This window comes from Elephantulus edwardii, unplaced genomic scaffold (assembly GCF_000299155.1).
Source record: "Elephantulus edwardii isolate Elephantulus edwardi_28Jun2011 unplaced genomic scaffold, EleEdw1.0 scaffold00001, whole genome shotgun sequence".
Classification (NCBI taxonomy): domain Eukaryota; kingdom Metazoa; phylum Chordata; class Mammalia; order Macroscelidea; family Macroscelididae; genus Elephantulus; species Elephantulus edwardii.
In genome coordinates, this window is record NW_006399751.1 from 29,455,160 (window position 1) to 29,472,908 (window position 17,749).

General features: G+C 35.8%; 1 protein-coding gene and 1 pseudogene across 1 annotated transcript in view; both read right to left on the reverse strand.

The window, feature by feature from the left end:
* Nucleotides 1–17,749, reverse strand: part of ZNF804A (zinc finger protein 804A) — a 351,093-nt gene that overhangs the window by 74,617 nt on the left and 258,727 nt on the right. The window lies entirely within an intron of this gene.
* The window catches only part of LOC102863813, a 215,455-nt pseudogene continuing 209,873 nt past the window's right edge, over nucleotides 12,168–17,749 (reverse strand).

Sequence of the window (17,749 nt, forward strand, 5' to 3'; positions counted from 1 at the left end):
AATCAAAAGGGCCGAACTCGCTCAGCATTTCTTAAGCTCAAGGAACTGAATAACAGATTCAAACCTAGAGTTGCTATAATCAAGGATGCTTTGGGCAGAATATTAAATGATCCAGGAAGTATTAAAAGAAGATGGAAAGAATATACTGAGTCATTATATAGAAAGGAATGCCAATATAGATACCCATTATAAATGAATACTAATATGAAAAGGAAGAGAGTGAAGAAAGTCATACACACCAAAATACAAAGATGAGGAGGGGATGATGTAACAAGGGCTTACTAACACTTACACAAACTTTAAAATAAATTGTATGGTATAAGATATTCATGATCTTCTTAATCTGAATAGGAGGATAAAGAGAAAATTTTTAAAAAGTTAAAAAAAGATTGAACCAGTATAAGGAGACATATATTCAAAGTTTCAAAAGGAATTGTAAAAGGAAAGAATTTTGGGAATCCAAGGGGTGTTTGCCTGCATATCTAACTGATAAATGATATAAGCTTTAGTATGTCTAAAACTGGCATAATTAATTTCATTCTAAAGAAAAAATTTTAAAGAAATTGACTAATAAGTGCATTTGCCAATGTGCAACTCTTAAATGACTGGTGAACTGAAGTTGGGCAATTGGAAAAATAAATGGTAAAGAAATGAGTAAATTTTTACTTTAACTAAAGAGATGGAAGATTATTTTACTTTCAAGTATGTGAAATAATTTAAATATTACCTGTATTCCTTTTAAATCTTGATATTTCTTAGTACCGAAGATATAAAAAATTTGCAACCTTGCAAAGGGTAAAACTGTATTCCAAACCTAAGTACTAGGCAAGACTGATTTCCTTTGTAAAAGGTACTGTGTGTTAAAAGAGATATCAAGCAGTCACTGGGGGAATTCTGTATCATTGCTGCCTAGTGGCTTACTGAATCCAGCTGGGGACAATTGCTATGTTCTTTGTTTAAGCTAATAAAGTTGTGGCCCAAAGTTGTATTCCATTTAGGAATCTCTAGAGTATTTTACTGCCTGAGGGAACCTAGACTCAGCAGTGAGGAAAACGGGATGGTGAAAGATGTTATGTTCCTGGCTCTGTGTTCACAATACATTTGTCAAATGTCAGCTTATGTACTGTAGTTGAATATTTTAAAATGACATTTTAATGATTTAAAGGTACTTGGTGTTTATACGTATCAAAACAAGACAAAATGACTGTACTATGCTACAGTGCCATGACTTCAGAAGAAAAACAAATCCATCTTTGGTCTTTTTTATTTCTGCATGTGTGCAGATCTCATTTCCTCTCTTGGTAAAGTTAATTTGATAGCATTTTGTTTAGTTTAAAGTGTTGCTTATCTATGATATTTATTAAATATCGTGATTATTTCAAAGATTAGAAGATTCATTTAATTTGAACAATTTTCTTAGGGATTATGTTCATGAACAAAATCACTATAAGATTCTTGACCCAAGGACATTTCTATGATATGCTCAAATTCATAAAAGCTCTATAGATATTATATAACATGACCACTATACACATTTTGCTTTTTATAGTGTATGATACTTTAGGAACAGTTGTGAAAATAAAGACCATTAGCAACATAGAAGATGGTTCTTATTTGTAATCTCTTCTGTTTTAGTATCATAATAAAATACTGCTTAACAAGTAAGAAAAAAACATACAATTATAAACACATCAAGATAGTCTCATAATTGGATTTCCCTTTCTCATGAAGCCAAATATTGTATAACAAGGAGTACTTAGGTATTAAAAATATTTTGTGAATGAGTTTACATAATAAAATACATGAAGGGTTTATTAGTAATGTATATTGCTTGAGGAAATAGTAAGTGAAAAAGCTGTCATATTTTTAATTAGTTTTAACAGCTTCATACACATCCCAAAATAGTGAATAATGATTTAATCTGGGGAAAATGTTTATTTCTGAATTTCTTAGTTACTCCATTAGTCACAGATAACCAATGTATATTTATTTTTAAAATACTTATTAGTGTACTAATATAGTCGCTAAAGTATTTATGCCTTTTAAATTGTTTAAGCTGAGAAATTTCTTCCTCAAGCATACTTTTAATTTTCTGATAAAAAGTGCGTGTAGATCTCAAAGTAGAACTCAGGATTAAGGCTAATGTCTATTCTTGATGGTAATGATCTTCAGAGACATGGGCTACAGAACTGTTTTTTTTAGAGGTTCTTAGACAAGAACATCATCCTGATATGCAAAATTCTACCTATGCAAAAGAAAAATTCCAAGTTACACCTATTAAACCAATGGATACCTAAGAGTAGCTACCTAGGTAATGGGGATCACATTTGCATATGTCAAATTAAGTCCCCGTGTTCTAAAAAGAAGCCAGAAAGTTAAGTGGGTTTTAAATAGGTCAGGAAAACTGATTCACGTTTAGAAAGGCCTCTCAGCTACCAGACAAGTGATTATATCCCAGGCAGCACTTGAAAGCTAGAAACTGCCATGCTGTGCTGAATAAATTCTCCTCAATGACCTTTCCATGACAACTTTCTCATTTCCTATAATGTGGAGACAATTAGGTGTTAAATTACGTGTTTGTGGAGCAAAGCAGCAACCTGTGAAACAGAGGTTTTGCAGAAGAATATATTGGGTGAGCATGTAAAAATAGCTCCTAACAAGTAATATAGTTGTATAATGTCCAGCTCCTTAATTTAACAAATGAGGAAACTGATGTCCAAATAACTTCACTCACTTGATGAATGTGACACAGCAATTTTGAATCAGAATAGCACTGGAATTTACAATTAAATTCTTAAGCTAGTGGCATTTATATCAACTCGTGAGTTTTGTTCTTTTAATTCAGGTTGGTCATTTGTTTTTGCAATAATTCATTCATGTAATAGCCATTTAGTGATTTATACAAGACAATCAACTGTATAAGAAAAACTCGAGGCACAGCAGAACAGCTTACAGGTTACAAGATAAATAAAGTACACATTCTACTCCCAAGTTACGTCACAGCTTTCAGTCAACATATACCCTGTGAAGAAATTTCTTTTTTAGGACACTGTTTTCAGTACTGGAAATAAAGTAGTGGACCAAAATGGGGGGGGGGGAATTAGCCATTCTCATTGTTCTCAATCTATAAGAAGAAAACAGCAAAACATCCTAGATTTAAAGTTATTATAACAGGCTTCTAGCACACAAATGTGAAAGTAATATATACACTGAAAGCATCTGAAAAGTTATAGGACAATAGTAGAGGCTTTAAAAAGTAAAACAAAAACTGAAATAATATTCATACAGAATATAGAACAAAGCATTTTGGGGAAACTATCATATATTTTTGATAGCACAGACTTGAAGTGGAGAGTCTAGGAGATAAAACATTAGAAAACAACATATAAACACCAACTTACTGCAGTCGAGTCAGAACTGACTCACAGCTGGTCTTCCAGTAGGTTTCTCAGGCTGTGAATTGCATGGGAGTGGATTATTCATCTTTCTCTTGAAGAGCTGGTAGATTTTTATTTCAACCACAGGAAGACTGTGGCCTTTGGATTAGCAGGACACATTGTACAGAATGTTAAACTTGTCTTTTAAAAAAAAATAATAATAAATAATCAATCCTGTTGTTTGTTGCTGGGGAGTGTATTCTAATTCAAAGCAGCTTCTTATGTACAGAATACAACTGCTCCCTAGGGCTCTCCAGGCTGCACCCTTCTGGACATTGATCACTAGACCCATATCTCAAGGAGTCTTCGGGTGGGTTCAAAAAGTCAAAGTCATGCCAAGCACTCCATAAATTACTCATGTGCCATTTCAAATTGAAACTGAAGAATATTAAAACAAGCCTACAAGAACCAAAATATGACTTTGAGTTTATCTCATCTGAATAACAAAAACAAACAAACCAAAACAAACAAGCCCCAAACCAACAACATCTTAAGCACAAGTTTAAGGTGTTGATCACCAATGATTAAAGACCAAAGCAGCTGTGGGGTGAAATCAAGGATATAATATAAGAAGAGAGCAAAAACTCATTACAAAGACAGAGTGGAAAGGGTAAAAAAGGCAAAATGGATGTCAGAAGAAATTATGAAAATCGCATTTGAGCATAATTCAAGCCTTACAATTCCAAGACATGCCAGGAACACAATCTTAAATGACCCAAGAAGTATCAAAAGTAGTTGAAGGAAAACACAGAATTACTAAACCACAACAAATTGGTCAACACTGAAAAATTTCAGGAATTTTCATATGAAAAAGAACTTATGATACTACAGGGAGAAATGAAAGATGCATTGAACATAATGGCAGAAAATAAGGCCTCTGGAATGGATGGGACACCAACTGACATATTTTAGATAATAGATGCAACTTTGCACTTGCGAACCCCTCTGTGGTAGGAAATGAAAAGGACAGCTTTCTGGTTGACTGACTGGAAGAGATCCATATTTGTTCCCCTTCCCAAGAAGGTTGATCCAACAGAATGTTGAATTTATTGAACAGTATATTTAATATCACATGGAAACAACATATTACAAATTATCATCCAAAAACAGCTGGAAAAGTAAACTAGCAGGAAAGAGAAGTTGAAGCTGGGGTTAGAAGAGGCCATGGCACAAGGGATGTCATTGCTGATATCATAGGGATCTTGGCTGAGTGCAGAGAATACTAGAAGAATATCTATCTGTGTTTTATTGTCTATGCAAACGCATTTGACTGTGTGCACCACAACAAATTCTGGCTGACATTGAGAAGAATGGAAATCCCAGAATACTTAATTGCGTTTATATAAAATCTATACCTAGACCAAGAAGCTAATGCCTGAATGGAACAAGGGAGCAATTACATGTTTAAAATCAATAAGGGTGTGTGTCAGGGTTGAATCCTTTTTCCATATTTATTCAATCTGTATGTGAGCTCTGGTGGCCTAGTGGTAAGAAGCTGAGCTGTAATCCCAAAAGTATGCAGTTCGAGGTCATAAGTAGCTCTATGGGAGAAGGATGGACAATCTCCTGTGTGATTAACAGCCTCTGAAAGCCCACTGCAGGGTCAGCTATGGGTCAGTTTTGACTCTATGGTTCACAACACAAGAACAACTTAATTTGTGAAGGAATAATTTTTATTATCTCTAAGAAGAAATATGTGCCATAAGGATCAGAGGGATAATATGCATATGAAGATGATACAACCTGGCTTGTTGAAAGTTAAGGGGACCTGAAATGCTTGCTGAGAAAACTCAGTGACTACAACCTTCAATATGGATTGCATCTCAACATCAAGAAAATAAAAGTTCTTACTATTGGGCCAAGAGGCAACATCATAATAGATGGAGAAAGGATTGGAACTGTCAATTTTATCTTACTTGATTCTGTAATCAACACCCTTGGTATCAGCAGTTGGGAGATCAAAAGGCACATTTCTTTGGGGAAAATCTGCTGTCAGGGACATCTCCAAAATACTGATGTCAGCAAGGTGTGTCATATTCAAGCCATGGTCTTTTCAATCACTTGCTATACACCTGAGAACTGGATGATGAATAAGGATGACAGAAGAAAAAATTGATGCCTTGGAATTGTGGTGTTGGAGAAAAGAACTAAAAATCCCATGGTGGATTGCCAAAAGAACAAACAAATGTGTCTTGGAAAAAGAGCAACCAGATTTCTCGTTGAAGACAAGAATGGCAAGGCTTTGGCATACATATATTGGTCAAGTATCTAGGACAGACCATTCCTTAGAAAGGAATACCGTGCTTGGAAAAATAGGAAGCTCAGTGAAAGAGAGGAAGATCCTCAATGAGGTGGGCTGACATGGTAACTAAGCAATGCACTCAAGTGTATCAAGGATTCAACAAAAAAAGAAAACAAAACAAAACAAAAAACAAACTTTAGAGCTAGAGAGTGGCTGGATACAAGATCACTGTCCAAAAATCAGTGGGATTCCTCTACAGTAACAAAGAGGACTCAAAAAAGGAAACAAAGAAAGCAATACCGTTTACAATAGGCAACCATGAACTGAGATATTTGGTAGTGAACCTAACTAGAGGCACAAAAGACCTATACAAAGAAAACTACAGAGCATATCTTTAAGACACAATAAAAGACTTAAAGAAATGGGAAAATGTGCCCTGCTCATGGATAGCAAAACTCAATATTGTGAAAATGACAATCTTATCACAAGCAATCTACATGTTCAAAGCAATACCAATACAAATATAAAATTCATTTTTCATGGAGATGGAAAGAAAAATTGTCAAATTTGTGTAGAGAGCAAGAGACCCCAAATAAGTAAAACAATTCTGAGAAACAAAAAGATAGTGGGAGGCATAGGACTCCCTGATGTCAAAACACAGCAGGAGTAACCAAAATAGCATGGTATGGTACAATAACAGGCACATAAAACAATGGAACACAATTGAGAAGCCAGAAATAGACCAAGCTATCTATGGTCAACTGATATTTACAAGGAAATAAAATCTATCAAATGGGGAAATGACGACCTCTTCAATAAATGGTGCTAGCAGATAAAGACTGCAGAAAGCTGAAAACAGGATCCACATCACACACCATATACAAAAACACCTCGAGGTGAATCAGAGAACTCAGAATAAAGCCCAAACCCATAAAGTACATAAAAGACAAACTGGAATCAAGCTTAAGGCCTAGTCTGCTATATAAAGAGACCGCCAAACACAGCCAGAAATGAACACTCTGTAGAGGACAAAACTGATGAATGTGATCTAAAGATTTAATCCCTGTGTGTATCAAAACAATTTCCCAACAGGGTGAAAAGTAAACCTACTGACTGGGAACAAACATTTCACAATATCATCTCAGACAAGGGTCTCATAACAAAAGTTTATAGAATATTTATGGGCCTCCACAGAAAAAGACTGATAAATCAATTACAAAATATGCAACAAACACAGAATTATCGCAGAGGAGGATACTTGAATGACCAAAAAATATGTGAAGAAATGCTCAAAATAACTGGCAATAAGAGAAATGAAAATCAAAACCACAATGAGGTATCATCTCACTCCAGTCGCAGTGGTAAAGTTTACAGGACAGGAAGTAATACATCTTGGAGAGATGTGGCAAGATAGGAACTCTTATACATTGTTGGTAGTATTGTAAAATGGTACAACCACTTTGGAAGGCAGTTTGATACTTCCTCCATCTAAGTTTTGACAATTTTTAGTCTGCTAACATGCCTATTTAATATAGTCCAGGTTGCATTTTTTTAATTAATATTCACAGCTGTTCAATCTCATGTTGAGGCATGCCACATGAACTAGTGAAGACCCCTGAAAGTTTTGAGACCCTTTTGAAAGGTTACAAGTTTTACTCCATCCACGTAGGGAACTCTGGTGGCTTTTTAATAGAGTTACATTGCCAACCTAAAGTCACATGCCTTTAGGAATACCAGCTGTTTCCTAGGAGAAAGAATAGCAATATCTGTCACCCCTCATTTGATTTACAGCCTCTAAAGAGGGTCAGTTATGAGCTGATTCCCACTGGAAGGCAGGGAGGAGGTCATTTTCTTAGTCTGAAAACTCCATAGAAACCTGACAACCATGGGTGACCAAGCTGATATTTTAAGTAGTGTTGGCAATACTTCTCTCTTCCAAAAACAAATAACAGTTATGATTTATAAAATACTGAAAAGAAAAAGCAATAATAATGAAAATTTTAAAAAAAAAGCATGTCCTTTATTTCAAAACTCATTTAAAACAAAGGTATTGGAATGGAACCCTAAATAAATCCAGACCTACTTGCATTGAGTTGACTTAAATATTTTGCTACAGGAGTGGCATCCACTTCCTGAATAACATGCCTCTGGAAATCCTATAATCCTATGAACTTTGATAAATGTTGATAGTTGTAGAGGGTCTTCAGGCGTTTTGTTCATAGGGTCACTATGAGTTGTGCTCAACTCGAAGGCAATCAACATCACCACCACAACATATGAACTTCACATTTCTCTTTGACAATAATTTAGTGTCTCAATTTTTCATTATTTTGTACCTCTCCAACGAAAAAAAATATAGCCTTATGAATAAAGACATCATGTATTTTTTTAAAAAGAAAACTTTCAGTTAATCTAAGAAAAATATATGTAGATATATAATTATTTTAAACCATACTATCAAAGAAAAGCAAACCATTATTGCAAAATAAAATGATATAGATTCTATCATTTATTATTGTTATTGTGTGCTGTTGAGTCAGATTTGACTCACAGATGACCCTCTAGTGAGTTTTCAGAGGCAGTTAATCACATAAGAGAAGACTGCCCATCTTTCTCATGCAGAACAGCTGGTAGATTTGAACGATATGCTTTTGGGATTGTAGCATAGCTTCTTATGACTAGGCCACTAGAGCTCCCTATATAGGTATACTTCACTTGCATTACCAAGATAGTATTTGAAGAAATAAGTCCTAGGAAACCCTGGTAGCCTAATGGCAAAGAAGGTGCACTGCAATCTCAAAGGTGTGCTGTTCAAATCCACCAGATGCTCTTTTGGAGAAGGAGGGGTAATCTCCTCCTGTGCCAGCAGGATCTTATTCGACAGTACACAACAAGGAAAAGATAAATACATACATACATACATTCATTCATTCATATATACATATATAAATACATAGAAGTTAGGTCTTATACCAAACTACTGAGTGTGTCATATCCTTTCTAAGGATCCATGGAATTCTAATTAATTGAATTAGTTTTATCCAATAAAGTTAATTTATCACCTTCTATTTATAATATGGTAACTTATTGGTAAGGAAGTGCACTGTCATCTCAACAGTATGTGGACTGAACCTATCAGCTGCTCTGTAAAAAAAGGATGTACAATCTCCTCTTGTACGATTTACGGTTTCTGAAAACCTGCTGGAGGATCAGCTATTAGTTGGTTCTGACTCAACAATACTTAACAACAACAATTGATAGTAATAACTTTTAAATAAAATGTATGTGTAAAAGATAATAAACAATGAAAAATAGTACAATGTATACTTCAGCACCAAATATAATCTCAATTCCACACCTGCAAGGTAAATCTAATCTTGATTTCCAGACTATTTCTTGCTTTTTCTCATTAAGTAATATTGATCTTTAACAAACATGTAAGGCCAAATGGAACAGCCAGAAAAATGGAATGATTTAATGAGAGTTTTTCTGAGGTTACATTGCTATATTGGCAAGTTAATTATACACACCAAAATTTATACTCAACAATGACAATCCTACTCATCAGTTGATTATTGAAACAGATTATAAAAAAGATTCTGTTGGATTTTCTCTATTTAATTTCAAAAAACACTTTATTATGCAGTGTCAACTTGCCTTTCTTATAATAGCATTTTTATACTTTTATAATAGCATTTTATAAGCTTTTCCTCAGGATCTGCAGGTAATTAGACAGGTGCTTTTTTGTGGAGATAATAAGAAGCCCAAGTTCAACAAACAATCTTCACTTATCCAATATTCATGCTGAGAATTATTTTTAATGACATTTTGATAGAAGGAAGGCTTCATGAGAATCTTTCAAACATGCAGCTTCATCCACCCCTTTCTACCCCGCCTTTTCTTTCTTTCACTCAAAGTAAAATGGTGAGCAATTAAACCAGGTTGCTATATTTGGTGCATCCAAACTTCACAAGTTGATAGCATAATGATTTTAATAGGTACTTCAAATGTAACATGGTGACAAGTTGACACCTGTGGTTGTGTCCTGCAATTTTATTTTTCTAGCATTCTATTGTTACACTATAGAAATAGTAATATGAGTAGAGTTAATGTTACAATGTTTTCTTTGCTTCTGATTTAGATCTGATATACATATTCAGTGTATACCTTTTCAAGATATTCAACATATAAAGCTCAATTGGATAGGGACTATCTGGAAAGAGTAGGGGTAACATTTTATCACAAAGTTACAAACACTGCTATTTATGGTTAACTCAAAACAAAATATTTATGTATATGATTTTGAGTAATTCAGTAGACTCTTAATCCATTGAATAAAATAAAAATATAATTTTATTGTATTTAAATACAGACAATACATTTGAGTTTACTCTCCTTTTCAGTCACTAATACTCCTATGATTATGAACCATTCATTGAGGAAAATATCTTCAGTGGTCTTACCAGAATTCAAGTTTAGTGTAGTAATTATACTGCTATCATTGTTGCTTGTTGTTATATGTAGTTGAATCAGAACCAATTCCTAGTTGACCTTCACTCAGGTTTTCAGAGACCTTGGGAGGTCTCTGGGACAATCTCATGGGAGGAGATTATCCATCTTTCTCCCATGAAGCAATTGATAGCGTTGAGCCATATGATTTAAGCTGGCAGCACAGCTCTTCACCCATGAGCTCAACAAGATGTTAGGTGCTTTCAAGTGAGTTCCAACTCATATTAACTAAATGTGTAATATATCAGGCAAAGCTCAGTCCTACGCCATCTTCACAATTGAAGGTGTCTCATTGTAGGTGAACTCATTGTAGCTACTATGTAAACCCACCTTCTTGTTAGAATTACACTTTCCCATAAACCCTCTACTTTACAAAGTGTGATGCCCTTCTTGAAGTACTGGTCCCTTCTGCTAAAGTGTCCAAAGTAAGCAAGAAGTCTTCTTCTCCAATATAAGGACTATTTAGGCTATTTTCTTCCAAGATAGACTGCTTTATGCTTCCGGTAGTTCATGACACCTTCACTGTTTTTCAGCAACACCATGATTCATATCCCTCAAGTTGTAGTGATTCTTTACTTTTAACTGGCCGAAACACACAAATGAGGCGATAAAAAAATAGCATGACTTAAATAGGCACACTTTTTGTCCTCACAGTTACCTTTTTGTTTTTTAGTATGGAAAAATTATTTCACAGTAGATTTCCCAGGGCAATATGTCAAATGATTTCCTGACTATTGCTTACATGGACATTTCTTGTGGATCCAAATAAACAGAAATATCTAATAACCTAACACATTACTACGTTTATCGTGATATAATGTATTAGTCCACTTGTAAAGATTCTTTTCCTTTATATTGAGGTAAAACCCATACTAACTTCTGTGGTCTTTCTTTTCCAATAGTAGAGTATGTACTTCAAGCAGATATGTTGTATTATCTTTTACTGTAAGTTGTCTATGATTCTTCCTCCAGTCTCAATGCCCTGGTCTTATGTAGTGCAGTTTCTTCAATTATTTTCTCAGCTTCAAGATTGATTAAGTACAGTGAAATATTATATTGTTAGCGATGTAGTATCTTCCTCTTCTCCTTGGTCTTTGTACGTCAAGAGTTCTGTAATTTTCATTCTGGAATTTTCAACTTCACCCATACTTTATTATGTTAAGTACAGTTGAACATCTTTTTTTTACACAGTCAATAAAGCTTAAGTAAGTATTTTTCTTGCAGATCTTTGGGTCAACCAAGATTCATTTTACATCAGAAATTATAACCTTCAACTTCTCTTCAGAATCCAGCTAAAAGTTCATTTTGGCCATTTTCCCAATTATCTTCAACTAGATTTTCTTTTCTGCTATTTTAAAGATGCCATGTTCAAGGAATTGCTTCATAAATTCCACATTTTATTGGATAATCTTTCTATAAAATGGGCACAAATATGGGTCTTTTCCAGTTGGTTGCCCAGGTAGCTGGCTTTTCCCTTTCTATGTATAGACAAAAGAGCACAACAGTAGTTTGTTAAAGTATCTCCATTGTTATTCCAATTTCTGGCATTCCAGATTTTTGTTATTGTCTTCAGTGAGGCCTGCACATTTCCATTCATTACAAATATCTTTTTTTAAATAAAATATTTAATATTACTAAAACATATAAAAATAAAGTAAGAGTGGCAGTAGACTACAAAGTAGTCACCTCTAATCGTTTCATTTTACATCTTTCTGCATTTCATATGCATATTTTAAAAAAAAAATAAACCCACAAACAGGAAAAAACCAACCATATGTCAAATTACTAGGTTAGCAAATTCTTCTATTTGTTGGGGTCCTTCATTTCCTGGATGTTAAGTCTATTTTGTGAGCAGACAGTTGAAAGGCAATCTACAGGTCTGTCAAGCCTCACTTTAGTTTTGAAGTGGTCCTCACATCTTGCTCTACACACAAATTGTTCTAAGTTTATAGTAGCAGAACATTCCAAGTCATGAACACTTAGGTGTCTGTCAACCTTGGTCTTTTGTCTTTTTCATTGAGTCTTATCTAGCCTCTGTCTCACCTGCTGCATTTTCTGAGCTGTGTTAGCTTTTCTGTCTTCTTGGATACATTTCCTGTACCATATTGTGATCACATGTTAGAGGACAGGCCTGTACATTGGTCACCTGTAAACTTTTCTGCCTGTAGGCCTCTTGTGTTCCCATTGTATTTTACAGTCATTATTTTGGTTGGTGAGTGATCAAAGCAGGAGATAATTTTCTTGCTAAAGTTCTCTTCATTGTTTCTGTATATTTGAAACCCTCTTTTATATATTGGTTCCTTCTGCTATTCCCATATATGAGAATCTCAATTGATCTGGGATCTGAACAGGTTCCATTTGATCCTTTCTCACATTCAGTAACACTTGTTTAATGTTAATACCATTTCCTTTTCCATCAAAATAGGATAAGTGTCTACTAAGGAAAAAGCGCTAGACGGTCCAGTACCAGCACTACAGCGAATTATTGTGGGCTGTGCTCAGGGTTTAAGGAACCAGATGCTTAGAATTTAAATTAAAAAATTGAGAAATTAATCTGGTGATCTAGAGACTCCAAAATCAGGCCTGCTGCTATAATGAAAGTGTGATGTTGTTCTGGTTTTGTTACTATTGATGTTTTCTAATGTGCAGTATGATTTCACATCTTCTGACAAGAACTTCACACAGAATCCTATATCATCAAACATCCTTTCTCAGTCATCTTTTGTTGGCATGGACTATACACTTTTAACTGATTCTTTCTCCAAAACTTGGTTTAGCAGGACAACTGCTTTGGTCTTTTGCTGCTACAAAAGGGACCTATATAACATGGGGGTGGCCAAGTCTCTCCTCTGCCCACTTTATAAAGGGGAATTGTCACCATCATTACTATCCATAGTAGCAAATAAATGTTTGCTTGTTCAAACACAGCACCTTCCCCATGCTCCTGCACCTCTTTCTACCAATCATTTGGGTCCAATATTCATTGTTGACTCACAGACTTTACTCATGGTAGTGGTACCGAGAGTGGGGTTTATTAGTGAAGTTGGAAGTGAGGGAGGACAAGGATATCACCTAATGCAAATCTAGTTTTTAGTCCAGAAATCTCAAGTTAGAGTGACAGCAAAACACATTTTCCTCAATTAGTAAAAGGTCTGGTTCAGTTCAGTAGCACAAATCTAAATCACCCAGCAAGGTTTGCTTCAGAGCAGTTATAAGTCAGCTTCGCCTTTAATTATCCAGCAAGCTCAGAAAAACTTTTAACTGTAGCTTTTATTTCGGGTCTCCTCTGGTTACAGCTTGTAAGTTTCTCCACAGCAATACCACAGTTTCTCCACCACCATCATCAGATTGTCGACAGTAGGATCTCACTCTGACCAAGTCCTCTGACTCCAGTCTCCCTCAAGTCTTGCTGCTCTGTGTGAGAAGCACTCTCTTAGCCTAGTTCCACAGATGTTGATGATATAATACCATGCGTCTAGAGGTAAGGTAGCTGGAGACCAGAGAGGGCTGACCTAATAGCCAGGAAAGTCAACTTTTAAGCTAACACTACAGCTGTCAGGACATGAAATCACAACACATATTAAGAAGTATACCTAGTGTTAAGATGTAACTCCTCTGAGTCTCTTCTGTGTCCACTAAACTGGCATTAATGCAATAATATTCACTAACTTAACCTGTTATCATATGGATTCATATCTCGGGATATGTTTTGATTTGTGTTTTGTACAAACTTGGCCACTCTAGGAGGACAGTCAAGGGACTTATTTTGAACTTCCGAGTTCAGCTGCTTCCAGCAATTTTGAGCACCCAGCTCCTCAACCTCTTGATGGCAGGGTGAAAAGAGTGATGGATGTCTCCAGGTAAGAAGTGTCTTATGTCACACACAGATCCCAGGAACTACTACTGCTTCTTCCTGACAAACTAACTCCTAAAATTGGCTAAAGGTGTACAATTCACTTTTGGTACAGTGGCGTTGTGGATTCTATTTTCTCTTGAGATTTCTTGTGTCAACTCTTTGCCTGTGAAGGCTAAAATTTTCTGTTCAGCTCTTTCTTCTTCAGAAAAGCTAACTTTACTCTTTTGATTTTCTAACTCTAGGACTCTGCATACTTATCACAACATTGTATTTTTTCTTTTTGAACGACTAGTTGAAATCTTTTGTTTAGCTCATTAATGCCATAACTTCTTCCCTTAGCATTATTAAAGTTTCAGGGTCTCCATGACCATGGCTTCTTCTGACATCCATATTAGCTTCTTTTTTCTTTTGTATTCTTTTAACATTTTACTCTATTCTTTTATGAGGCCATCCCATAAAATACCACTAAGATTGACTCTATTTTGAAAAGGCATCTCTGGCTGGACATATTTTGAGTGGTTTCCCAGCTGAGCTGTTATCTTCAGCACTATATCAGAAAACATTTCTCTATTGTTCATAACATTTCACTGACCAATTATTTCAGTAGGATAGGTGGATGTTTGGCATATGTAACCTTACTGGTATTTGAAATTCCAGTGTCATAGATATTGATATCATAGCAACATTCAATTTACCACACACCTACAAATTGACAGGGAGGTGTTATTTTGTTTATTTGGGAAGAGGTTAAAACCCTGACAACCTGAACTACAGCTACTAAATGAGAAACTCTGAAAGTGGATGGAAACGTTAATGTTTCAAAAAGACTTTCAGGTGATTGTAATGTATTCCAGATATGGCTAGATTGAAAGAAGACAGATGTAGTTATTTTCTAGCAGATTGCATTACTTTATTTACAGGGTTATTTTCTTGCTCCTGTTGCAATAAAACTCAATTACTCATGCTTTTCTTTCCCTACAAATTGCCTCAATTCTGATTCTGGGTACATGAAACTATCCTCCTTCATTGTTTTTATAGTCTGTAATTTGTCTGCTGCCTATTTTCATAAAACTTGAAACATTTGTGTTCTTTTAGTCTTTAATTTATATAGCTCCACAATTTCTATGCGTTTTTCTAGATTCTTGCTCGTTCTTCTTTCATTCCAGGACTTCTCAAACTTTCATGTGCATATGAAACATCTGGGACATTTATTAAAAAGAAAATGCTGATTTAATGACCATAGTGCGAGATCTGAGATTCTGCATGCTTAAAATGTTCCTAGCTTTTATTTATGTTGCTGATCTAGAAAGAAGACTGTGAATAGCAACCCTTTGGTTTGGGATTTGTTTTCTCAAAGTCACCTATATACAATTAAGTAAGCATTTAGATAATAGTGTCCAATGATATTGTCTGTATTGAGTTGAATGGTTGCTTCCAAATTACTCTACTACTAAAACCAGTGAATGTGACTCTCTAATTGGAAATTTTTCTTTATATATGTAATTAAGCTAAGGAACTAGAGTTTGAGTTTGAGACAATTCAGGATTATCCACATGGGTCATAATTCCACTGACAAATGCCTTGATTAGTTAGAGACAGAAGAGAAGCAGACATAGGCACTGATAGAAGGACACAGGAAGACAGAGGAAGATACCGCAATAATAGAACACCAAGTCAACTAAGCACTGGAGACATCAGAAGCTGTCAGAGTAATGAAGAATTTTTCTCTAGACTCTATGAGAAGAGGTTGATCCTGAAAACAGCTCATTTTTAGACTTCCAACATCCAGAATTGTGAGAGGACATTCTTATTTGTTTAGATTTGGTTATTTGTTGCACAGCTCTAGAAAACTGATATACTATCATATGCCTTTATTTTTCAATGAAATGCTTATTATGTAACAACTGGACAGCAGCATTCTGATAATCACAAAACAACACTGAGCATAAATTAGAACCCCATGTATTTTTTAGGCAATATTTTCAGATGTGTAGAAAAAACGGACAATCCCATGCTTATCTAGCTTTAAAAAGTGGGAAATTATGACAAATATACTAAGCTAAACAATATAAAATATGATAAGACTATGAATAGCCTGAAAACAGATCAAAATAATGGAAATAAAATGTGTAATGGATGTTGGCATATATTACTTATAATTTCAAAGATGGCTAGTGTTGGATTAAAGGTTTGCTATTTGAGAATTAAAACAAGATTGAAAAGTAATAAGAGACTTATGCATGCAGTTTTTCGAGAGAAGAGTATTTCCGCTATAGGGAATAATTAGTGGAAACTTTGAACAGAAGTACTAGATGTTGTTGTTGTTATGTGTTGTTGAGTCACCTGCAACTCATAGTAACCCTATGTCCAACAGCCCTAAACTCCACCCTATCCTGTGCCAACCTCACCATCTCCGACACAACTGCCTCCATTATCAGCCCAGCTGCCAAATCAATCCATCTTATCGAGGGTCTTCCTCTCCAGTGCTGTCCCTCTACCCTCCCAAGCATGATATCCCTCTCCAAGGACTGGTCCCTCCTTGCAACATTTCCAAAGTATGTCAGACAAAGCTTCAGAATCCTTGCTTCTAAGGAGCAGCCCAGCTTAGGTAAAGATAATGTTTTATTTATCTTACACATGGTCTAACAGCAGACTTTCCCAATGCAATTTGTCTTTTAATTTCCTGGCTGCTGGTTGATTGTGGAGCCAAGCAAACTAATGCTGTCAATAATCTCAATGTATCCACTATCTATCATGATGCTACCAATTGGCCCAGTGGTGAGACTCTTTGTTTCTTGATGTTGAGCTTCAATCTATATTTTGAAGGCTGCAGTCTGTGACCTTCTTAAGCAATTGTTTCAGGTCTTCCTCAGTTTCAGCAAGCAGGGCTGTGTCATCTGCATAACGCTGACTGGATGACTCTTCCTCCAATCCTGATGCCACATTTCTCTTCATAGAGCCCAGCCTACCAGAAAAGATAGGAAATAGGACACATCCCTGGCATACACCCTTCCCAATACTGAGCCATGCGATGTTTCTTTGCTCTGTTCTGATGACTTCCTCCTGGTCTAAGATGTGCCAAGAAATCTGGAGGAAAACCTCCTAGCCAACTAACTGGTTGTTGTTGTTGTTGTTATGTGCCATCGAATCGTTTGCGACTCATAGCGACCCTATGTACAAGAGCCTTAAACGCCATTCATTCCTGGGCCAACCTCACTGTCTCAACACATTCATTCTCACCACTCCACTCACAGAATCAATCCACCTCATCGAGGGCCTTCCTTTCCTGCGCAAACCTTCCACTCTCCCAAACATCATGTTCCTCTCTAAGGACCAGTCCCTTCTTGAAACATGCCCAAAGTATGTCAGAAGAAGCTTCAGAATCCTTGACTCCAGGGAACATTCTGGTTTCACCCTCTCCAACACAAACCTGTTTGTTCTCCTAGCAGTCCATAATATATTCAACACTCATCTCCAGCACCACAGCTCAAAGGCATCAATTCTTTTTCTATCATCCCTATTCACTGTCCAACTCTCTGATGCATAGCACATAACTGCAAAGACTGTAGCCCGGATCAGGCGCACCTTAGTCTCCAGCCTGACCTCATTGCACTTCAGTACTCTTGAGAGGTCCCTCACAGCCGACTTTCCCAATGCAATTCATCTCCTGTTTTCCTGGCTGCTTTTACCAAGAGTGTTGACTGT